General features: G+C 43.0%; 1 protein-coding gene across 1 annotated transcript in view; it reads left to right on the top strand.

Moving 5' to 3' along the window:
- agap2 (ArfGAP with GTPase domain, ankyrin repeat and PH domain 2) overlaps window positions 1-11,311 on the top strand; it is a gene marked incomplete in the record, with an annotated part of 124,705 nt that overhangs the window by 53,014 nt on the left and 60,380 nt on the right.

Raw genomic sequence — 11,311 nt, 5'->3', positions numbered from 1 at the left:
ACTCACCGGGCTCGTGTCCTCGGCTGAGGAGTCCTTTGCGCCTTCCGTGGTACCTGCTGTTAGGCAGTTTGTTTTACACTCCGGAGGCGTATCTATTGGCAGTGGTTTGCTCACTTTGGTCCACATTGTTTGATCACCATAATCTATGATCGCGTCGAAGCGATTTATAAAATCCTGGCCAACCAAAAATGGGAATGAGTCAACACGAGACACGTGTACCGGGTGGTACAGTGTCATTTTGCCAACCTTCATGTGAACCATTGCTACAGCTGTCAGGGTTGTTCTCTTCTCTGAGAGACCCTGCATTTCTATAGCACATTCAGAGAGAGGTATTATTCTGTCAACACCGGCAGTGGCTGTCCTCAGCTCCTCGAACAGTTTAGCTGACATAATTGTTATGTCTGCCCCACCGTCCAGAAGTGCTTCATGTGTGAGGACACCTTCGAGTGTCACTGACAGGTACGCCTTTTTGGCGACCCCCCTTCTGATAAAGTTACACAGAAACCTCTTGGGTTTTTTCTGACGCTTCTTCACGCGTTCAGCCTTGTCTGTGTAATCTTGGTTCGTCTGAACCATCAGCACAGCAGTAGCTGTTTCTGATTGTTCAGCTTGCGATGACTCGTCATCGTTTGTGTGTGTGTTTACCCCCCCTTCTTCCGATGAGGGGTTGTTTGAGGCAACAACAGCAATGTCTTGGTGTGTTCCACCGACATCTGTAATGTTGTCATTCGCGCCCAGGGATGTAATAGTGATTACATCACTGCATAGTGCTCCAGGTCGGCTTCCCGTGTCAGTGTGTTTCAAATTTTCTAACAACCTGCGTATTTTCTCTGTCTCTTCCGAGCTCAGAGGTGTAGGGCCTTTTTTCTGGAACTTTTGTGATTTTTTCGCCTCGGTTCATTTCGTCCGAGGTGGGAGACGGCTAGGTACGTCTTTTGGGGGTTCCTTTTTGGACTTCCCCTGATAATATGGGTCCGCTTGGTTCCCATATCTTTGCGTCCTGCGCACATCCCATTTACGATAATCACGTTCATCCTCTGAAAGAGGAGCCTTTTTGTCCCAGCGTGCACCTTCATGACGCGGTTTGTTAGTTTGAAAAGACTGCTTTTTCTCGCCTTTTTTAGGAGGAGGTGGCGACGCACGCCTTCCTTCCAGTTCTAGGGAGTGGGGTTTAACCTTTACACCAGGAAACACTTCTATGGGCGTCTTAGCATGAGAACATGCCTCAAACACATTCACAGCACACTGTTTAATCTCATTGATGGGTTTTTCTCTGAAATTTGCCATCATTTGCACTGATGTTTTAAAATCAGTGTGGAGGCTGAAAACAAATTTAAAACCTTCTTCTTCCTCCATTCCGGTTTCATTTCTGTTACCAAAATAAGCTTGGAAGATTCTTTTGTAATAAACTTTTGGATGTTCATTCTTGCCTTGCGTGACCTTGTCAGCGGCTGGGAAACCAGCAGGTCCCGTGCAGGGGTCGTACTCTTTGATCAAAGCTTCGCACAGAAGGTTGTAATCCCTTCTCGTTGCATCAGGTAGACGCTCGATGAAGGTGAACACCTCTCTGTCCGAAGTGAGCCTTATCAGACTGATCTTATCCTCAACCGTAGCATTAGGATAACCTTTCAGTCTGAATTCAAGGTCTTTGAGGTACGCTTTTGTTCCAGTTGAACCCATTGGTCCCGGTACAAAGCGTTGTACATGTTTTGAGATTTTTTGCAAATCATCAATTGAAGGAGGAAGTATCAACGGTCTCTCACGCATGGTTGGTAGTTGAAACTTGTGCAGGTCTGTCCCTATCACCCGAGATGAGGGTGGAGGTGTTTCTCTACCCATATGTGGAGGGGGCAGAATGGGATTAAAAGCAAGAGGTGCACCAAAATCTTTCTGAGGTGTTGGTGGATGACCCGGACTCTGTCCACAGTCTTCTCTGGGTTCCAGACAAACTCGCCCCACGTCAGAACTTTTATATATTGCCGCGGCTACTTTCTCCTCACATGCTTTTAAGCGTTCCTGTGATGTTTGACATTCACCTTGTAAACGCATATATTGTTCGAGTAATGCCTCTTTTTCCAGTCTGCATTTGTGCAGATCTTTTGATGCGAGCTACAACTCTTGTTGTAGCATCTCATTGTCTGAACGCGCAGCTTGGTACTGAAGCTCTTTATTCCTAATCTTCTCCTCATATGATTGAGCTTGTAATGACGCCTGATTTTCTGAGAGCTCCCTCAGATGTGCTCTAGACAGCATGACATTTCGTTCAACCTGTTGATCCAATTCCTCTTTAAGAAGCAGAGAGATTTTTGCTAACCGTTCATGGCTCAGCTTTTTATTCTCTTTCATCGTGGCTCCTTTTGCTAAACTTTTCAGTTCTTCCGCTCTTTGAATTTCATCAAGTTGTTCTAATTGCTCTAATTGCTCACCAATAATTGAATTTGTTAAAATATGTAAAGCTCCCAAAATGATGTCATCTTGTGATTGGGAGTCTAAAAGGTCAACCTCTTCCTCTTCTCCTGCCATTATCTTCTATTTAAAAATTAAATAGGAGGATGTGGTGTTTTAGGTGGTAACTTAAACAGAAAAGTTTCTTTTTCTGATAAGTTTACTCTTATTTAGTGATCTAGCAATTAAACGTGTATTACCTATTCAGCAAATGAGTAAACTTTATCAACCTTGTGAATATCTGGACCGTATCTTTTAAAAAGTTTCTAATTTTTCATTTTGCACCTCCGTTTGAGGAATTCAGTGAATGAAAAATGTCCTGGTAAATGCCTTTCTTGCATAAATACCTTAATCACTTTTTAAATGCAAGATAACAGTAATAATTCAGCTTGAGGAACGTTTATTAACTCAAAAATGCCCGTAGCATTAGGATAAACACGTATAATTTCACCCAAACTAACCTAAAAACGAAGTGAAACTGTGATATCAAGTTTTCACAGGAGGGGGCAGTATAACCTTATTTTATTTTAACCCAGACACTGTTAGTGACGACCAGTAGGAGTCGCGATGACTTCCTGTGGCATCCGGTGACATCCGGTCATTAGCTGTTAGCTTAAAATTAGCATCGGCTACCGTGGTCCAAAAACACCATTTAATGACGGATTTCAAACTCAAACGTGGCAAAGTTTCAGCGATTAGGCTTCAAAGAAACGGAGCAGCGGATCAGAATCCAACTTTAAAGCGTGTTTCAACTTTAAATAGCAGATTGAAATTCCCTATGAAGACGAGCTTCATTTCCGGGTCACGTGACTGAATCTACCAATGACAGAGCAGCAACAGGGGTGGGTTCTATATTGCTGACTCAGAGGAAGTGACGCAGACACGTCACTCATTTCTTAGCGTATCACAGCGTTCCACACGGCCGTTTTCAACCAATCACGGATCGTTTTTCCAGCTAGCGTGTAGCATTTAGCATGAATATTCCGTTCAACTTTTCGTCTTTTAAACTGTCAAAATGTACCATTTTCTGTTAAAAATGTAACGAATCAACTCTCAAAGCTTCACGGAGTCGGCGCTCCGGTCTCAAAACGTCTTTCCAACCATTTAAAACAACTCGTTCGAACTTATCAGAACCGAGCCGGACCAGAAACAACGTCTGGGTCACAGTTTAAACAGAATCCACGTTTCCACAGCTCATCAACTTTGTCACACATAACAGACGTACAAATTCAGCTTTAAACAGACATATTGACTCTCAACATTCAGCTTTCAAAACATCACTAGCTGCAAAACATAGCTGTATTTTCTCCAAGCGTCGCAGCTCAAAACGCTGCGTTTCACACAGCAGAATCTGCACTTTTCATTTCATGCCAACATGTAAAATCAATTGTTACACGGATATAACAGTCCATTTATGAAGCGTAAGAGGCCACCAGATGTAGATGAACATATCTGTGATATATATTCATAAATTAAACAGATTCTTTCATTTTTCTGGACTGAATAATAACGTGCATTGAATTTAATAAAATGTGGACGGAAACGTGTTTATCTTTGACTCACCAACGACAGTGGGTCATTTATTTAAAAACGATTTAAACACATCAGACATTTACATTAATTTGGCAAAATATGAAAATAACAACAGCTTATTAATCAGTTTTACAAGGAGGAAACAATACGGCGATTGTTTCCCTTACTTCCAGCTGTACAACAGACACTTCTAAAAATATCTGGATTAATTTGCTAGCAGATAGAAAAGTTTAAAGATGGAAATTGAAGTTTAAGTTGAGAGAGATGGGTGAGGGAATTTGTCTGTTATAACCAGAACAACACGCTCCTTTGGACCAGCTTAACCCAACGGTACACTTTGGTTGAGATCTACTCTTTACCTTTGCAGATGATAGTTTCAGCGTTGGTGTAGAGCTTTCCTTTCAACTCTTCCAGCGTCTCCGTAAGAACAGCTAAACCTCAGGAGTCGTGAGGTCATCCCAGAACAGACATTTCATAATTCCCCTGATCTTCTCTCGTCAGCTTAGTTACTCTTCCTCCAGCATCCTGAATTCCAGCCTTCTGAACTCTGGAACTGCTGAACTAGGAAGTGGTGCACCTTTTAAAAAGGGTCACTTCCGGTTCATTTGAGGACTTTCTGATTGGTCGATGGACCAACAGAGGTGTGTTTTTGTGATGTAAGGTGTTATTAAAAAGTCAAGGAAAAAGATTAGATTGTTTAAGAACAGACAGAAGATATTATGAAGAACTCAGACTTCGTGGAGTCAATTCTCTAGTATCTTCCTGTAAAAGTTAAACATGACATTTCTTTTTCAGTAAACTTGCAGTTGACCGAAACTTGAACTTTGACCAACTTACACAACTTGCTCATTTCAGACAGACGATCAAGAAATTGAATCATTACTCTGTAACATATTCTAACTTGATTTCCACTTTGAATGAGGATTAAAGTCATTATTACTGTTTCACAGTTGATTTAAATGATTAGTTCAATTCAACATTTAAAAATGGTTTGAACTAAAACACAATTTGATTATCAAAACATTTGTAAAATAGTAATGATAATAGAAAGTAGTGTTCTTTCACTTGATCAGTTCAAGAAAGAAAGTCTCAGGATGGGTCAACCTGTATTTCTGGATTCAAATCAATGAAATGACAGTTTCTGTCCCATAAGGTCCTTAAGGTCAGGATTTGACCTCAGGCCTAGTTCACTACATGCCTATACTTGTAAAATCTGTAGCTGGACAAGTAATGACATGGACGGAAGGCGATGTCGAAGATTCGGGAAATGCACCCCGTGGTGAACGCGTGTGGAATTGACACAAGAACGTTCGCAATGGCGACTGGGTGGACTAGCTGGAGCTCCCGCGGTCGCCGTAAGGCCGGAGCGGCGCTTTGCTTCGAGGGCCTCCAACGCTGCTTGCAGCTTTAATTTGAAATTATAATCTTATTAACTCTTTTTTTTTTTTTTTTTTACCTCTTTATGTTGTTTTGAAGTCTGAGGATGTCAGAGAGAGCTGAGCAGCTGAGTCTTCCTCTCTTCAGGGAATTTTTTTAATTTATTTTTATACAAACGTATTTTTTACTTGGCATATTTTCAAAATAAATGTTTTGTAAGTATTTATTTTGGCCTTTTTTGTACCGAAAATTAACCGAACGGAGCCCTCCTTGATACTGAACCGAAACGAAATGTGATTTTAGCGTACCCTTGCACCTCTAGCTTCATCTATAAACAAATGAAGTAATAACTTTTTCTCTAAACAAAATACATTCTTCTTGTGACAACAAACATACACTTTACATTTTCATACTTACTTCCGCTTTCCAAGTGTGCTAAATTTAATGTTGGACATCAACCTTCTTTGCTAGCATGCCCTCTCGTTTAATGCGCATCTCAGCAGGAACCTTTTGCACAACACGTGAGCATGAGCACAACGTTATGCTAGGAGAGGAGCGGCAAAAGACAGGAAACAACAACAGCAATAACAAAAAACAGAGCGATACTCTTCAAAATAAGAGCGTGACTGACCATAAAATCCAAACTGAACGTGAAATCATTACAACTAGTTGTCCTTTACACTCCCACCAAATCCTTTTATAATGGATGAACACATACACACAAAAAAAGCATTGTGAAGGATTTCTTGACTCTAAGTGAACAACACATTGAGCTATGAGGTGTATCTATAACATTATATACCAGAACAGTGTACCTAGTTCTTGTAAATCTGTTTGCTCTTATGTATTACTTAATCAATTTTCCAAGTGAAGCACAAATTTTTGAATTGGTCTCTCAAAGCTTTGGGGTGGTAATCTTGTTTTCTTTGAGGTTTTTGTTCCCCATCTTGCACTTTGACCCAACGAACTAAGCCATCTTTATTGAGAAAAGTCTCCACTTTTGTAGCTGGACAAGTAATGACATGGACGGAAGGCGATGTCGAAGATTCGGGAAATGCACCCCGTGGTGAACGCGTGTGGAATTGACACAAGAACGTTCGCAATGGCGACTGGGTGGACTAGCTGGAGCTCCCGCGGTCGCGGTCCCAGTTGCCAATGATTTCTTGGGTGAGTGTCATCCTTGATAATGACAATGTCATTCACCTGGAGATTGCGGCGGGGTAAATGCCATTTCTGTCTTGTGGAGATGTTCAACAGGTACTCCCTTTTCCAGCGTCCCCAAACTGTTCAATGAGGTACTCTCCTCTTCTCTACCTCTTTGTTGCATACAAAGCCTCTTTTAAAAATACTCCAGGGGGAGGAAGAACAACCTTTGATTTCATCATGATGAGATGGTTTGGTGTTATAGGCTCATTTGCCTGAGGATTGTTGATTCCATGCAAGGTTAACGGACGGCTGATAATAGCCATGACTTTATATAGCAGGGTTCTGAGAGAGGCGTCATGAAGTCAACCTGAACACTGTGCAAATGTAGCATTCAGCACATTTCTGATGGTTCTGATTTGTCTTTCCCAGACACCATCGGCATGACTGGCAGAAGGGGCATTGAAGATAAATTCACACTGTTTGTTAGTCAAGAAGAGTTCCAGTGACTTGACGTCACACTGTTCAAGTGATCCCTTAAACTAATTTCTGGCACCAACAAAATTAGAGCCTTGGTCACAGTGTAGTTGTTGAACAGTTCCTCTTAGGCTGATAAAACATCTCAATGCGTTTATGAACGAGTCTGTTGACAAATCTTCGAGGATTTCAATATGAACCGCTCTAGAGTATAAACATGTGAAAATCAAGCCATATCTTTTGTATTCTGTGCACGCTTTCTTTACGATAAAGGGACCGAAACTGTCCATGTCGCTGTGCGTGAAAGGTGCAGAGCTTTCGGTGGGTTCTTTAGGAAGTTCTGCCATCTACTGGTTCTCTGTTGGCTGTCTCAGTTTCCTGCAAAGTACACAGGCATGTATCAACTTTGCAACCAGCTTATTCACTCCAATGACCCAGAATCTATTGGTCCTAAGATCCATTTGGGTCTGGCCTCAACTCTGATGGCATATCTTAGCATAATAGTGAGATACAATTAGCTTAGTGATGTGACTGTTGTTTGGTAAAATGATTGGGTGTTTGACTTTGTGACAAAGCAATGACTGTTTCAGTCTCCCACCAACATGGAGAAGACCTTCAGACAAGATGGGACTAAGTCTGACGAGAACGCTTGTGTTTGGAAGATCCTTTCTACTCCAAAGTATCTTCATCTTGTGAGGGAAGGCTTGTTGCTGTACGATCTTGATCACTGCCTCAGCAGCCTTCTCATGTTCTTCGATTGTCACATACTCATTGGGTTGTTTTTATTTAGACTTCAGTCGCTTGAGTCTTGCAACTACCTTAAGAAGTGTTGTCCATGAGAAAATCTGACTCAAAGGCTCGAAAATATCATTATAGTCATTGCCTTCAGTTGCAAACACATGAATTGTCATAAGTTCTGGATCACCGACAAGCAATTCCATTGGAGCACTGGGTGTTAGATCTAACTTGGGCTGTCAGAGGAATTTTGGTCCATTCAACCAGTTTGTTGAGTGAATATCTGAAGCACATAGACCACGGGATGTGTGATCAGCTGGGTTTTCTGAGGTGTCCACATAATGCCACTGATTGGGATTGCTGTTATGATTATTATTATATTATTATTATTATCCCTAATCAGTTGAACACGGTTTGCGACAAATACGTGGAATCTATGGGCATCATTATTGATGTACCCTAGCACAACTTGGGAGTCTGTCCAGAAAAACTCTTGATCAATTTTTATGTCAAGTTCACTCTTTAACATGACACTATTCTTTGTAGAAATCAATGCTGCTATATGTTCCAGTCTTGGAATACTCTTGACTTTTGAGGGTGTAATTCTTGCCTTTGCCATCATGAGACTACAGTGGACTTCGTTCTTATCATTAGTGTCCTTGAGGTAAGAACATGCACCATATTCCACACTGCTGGCATCTGAAAAATGGTGTAGTTCTACTCTGATATTGTTATGGAAGTCATGTGGATGGTAACATCTTGGGATGGAAACTTCTTTCAACTTGTGAAGACCACTTATCCACTCCTCCCACCATTGCTTTATATCTTTTGGGAGGGGGTCATCCCATCTAATACCTCTCTGGCACAGCTCTTGAAGAATATGTTTTCCACTCAGGCAGAATGGAACGATGAATCCTAGCGGGTCATAAAGAGAGGCGATGACACACAGGCAACCACAGCGGTTTGAAGGTTGGTGTTTCAAGCTGATGTTAAAGCTAAAAGTGTCATTTTTGACTGATCACTGAACACTTAGTACACTCTTTGATGGGTTTGGATCCAAACCTAGAGGTTCCATGGCCGCTGCTCTTTCTGAGGGGTTTAGTCATTTGAGTTGAATTTGCAACAATGTAGGCCTCCTTTTTTACACAACTCTAGGGACTCAGTAATCAATTTCCTGGCATCTTCAACTGATGGGACACTTGCTAACCCATCATCAACATAAAAGTATTTCTCTACAAATGTCGATGCTAATGGATAGTTAGCTTTGTATTGTCCTTCTAGCTGTTTCAGGCCAAAGTTGGTGCATCCTGGAGATGAAGCTGCTCCGAAGAGTTGAACTGCCATTCTTTACTCCTGTGGTTACTTTTCCAAATTTCCATCTCTCCATCAAAGGAATATAAAATTATTATGAGAGTCTGAAGAGAAAGAAAACTGATAAAACATTCTTTCAATATCACAGATAATTGCCACAGCCTATTTTGTGAAACGACAAAGTACTCCCACCAGAGGATTGATTAGATAAGGTCCTGTTAGCAGAATGGCGTTCAGTGAAACACCATGAAATTTGGCTGAACAGTCAAATACGACTCATATTGTCTGCTGTTTGTCTGTGGTGATAGATGCCGTGATGTGGAAGGTACCATTCTGTCTTTCCTTCAGATGTTGTGGGTGTAAGTTCCGCATCACCCTGGCTTATTGTTTCTTCCATGAATGTTTTGTACTGATCGTAGTAGTGTTTATTTGCCTTTAATTTTTTCTTGAGACACTGCAGCCTAACTGTGGCTAGTCTTTTGTTGTTTGGTAGTTTGGGTGGACTGTTGCCCTTGAAGGGGAGAGGCATATCATAATGTCCATCCTCCTTCTGCCTGATGTGGTCATTGAGGAACTGTATGAATTTCACATCGTCTTGAGAGACATACTTATCTTCATAAGTTCTCTCAGTGAAGTCCAATTTCAGGGCCTTTAGAACATCTGTCGTTGAGGGAATTGACAGTTCTTTGAATGTGAGTCAATGCACAAAGCTCTGACTTCCTTGTCTGTCTGGGTGAGGGTTTGATGAGCCTATTATACTACATCCTAATTCTGATCTCTGTGCGAATGGTTGATTGTTGCCACCAAGAACAACTTCAAGAGGAACTAGTACTGACGGACGGTCCGATCCGATTAGAAGACCTACATCACAATCTTGAAGAAGGGGTAGCTTGTCTGCCAAGTGTCTGAGATGGGGCCACCTTAATGCTCTTTCCTTTGTTGGAACATAAGACCTGTCTACTGGGATGAAGTCACTGTCACAATCCTCAATGTTTAGACCCATATGCAGGCAGGCAAATGAGGCAGGAGTTTAAAATAAAAATTATTTATTTTAAACAACAAAACAAAAAGGCTGACGTGGCAGCAAAATCTTACAAATGAAGATCAGGCAGGCAAACAGGACGGGTTCAGATTCAGGTGGATAATCAGACAACAGGAATAGAGGAGGACTGCGATGTCTGTACAAGACAGAACAATGACCGGACGAAGAATGGAGGAGAGAAAGGCTTTTTATAAGACAGAGGGGGAGTGAGTAATGAGAGCACCTGGGCAGGTGGCTGATGAGACAGGTGTGAATGATTGAGACTGAAGAGACTGGAGAGGCAGACTGAGGAGCGAGTGGAAAGTGACAGAAAACAGAATCAGAAACAGAATCACACAAAATTATAAAGAGCAGAATGGCATAAACACAATAAGTAGAAAAGGGGAAGACAGAAATACCAGACAGCTAGGGGACAGACTGTGACATAACCCCCCTCTCAGGGGACGGCTCCTGACGTCCCCTAGGACCCTAACACAGAAAAAAAAAACAGAACCGGTGGGAGGATGGGGGGGGGGGGGGACATAAGGACGGAGGGTACAGAAAAATATAAACAAACTGACAGAACGGCCCTGGGCATCGTTTGGCGTAACAGACAAAACAGGTGGACAGCCAGGAGACTGTCCCAAACAAGGCCAGATCTCAGGCAGATGGCCAGAGGACCGTCCAGAGCGGGGCCAGAGTTCGAGCGGATGGCCAGAGGACTGTCCAGAGCGGTGCCAGTGTTCAGTCGGGCGGACGGCCAGAGGACCATCCAGAGTGAGACCAGAGTTCGAGCAGACGGCCCAGGGACCGTCCAGGGCGGGACCAGAGTTCAGGGAAGGATAGAATGGGGCCAATGATGGTGGTGCTGGCTGCTGCTTGGCCAGAGGAGGTGGTGTGGGCTGCTGTGGGGGCAGACGGGACGTAGGCTTCTGTGGGGGCATCGGCAGCTGCGGGGCCAGATGGGACGTTGGCAGCTGCTGGGTCAGGACGGGGTTCAGATGCTGCAGGACCAGACCTGGATTCTGCTGCTATGGGACAGACCTGGATTTAGTAGCCGGGAGATCGGGCCTGGATTCAGTAGCCGGGAGGTTGGGTCTGGATTCAACAGCTGGGAGGTCGGGCCTGGGCTCAGCAGCCAGGAAGTCAGGCCTGGGTTCAGCAGCCGGGATGTAGGAGCTGAGTTCAGCCACAGAGAGGTCGGAGCTGGGTTCTGCCGCAAAGAGGTCGGAGCCGGGTTCTGCCGCAGAGAGGTCGGAGCCGGGTTCT

This window comes from Nematolebias whitei, chromosome 11 (assembly GCF_014905685.2).
Source record: "Nematolebias whitei isolate Nwh7 chromosome 11, NemWhi1, whole genome shotgun sequence".
Classification (NCBI taxonomy): Eukaryota; Metazoa; Chordata; class Actinopteri; order Cyprinodontiformes; family Rivulidae; genus Nematolebias; species Nematolebias whitei.
Note: the sequence above shows the minus strand (reverse complement) of the source record. Positions and strands in the feature narration are given on the sequence as shown.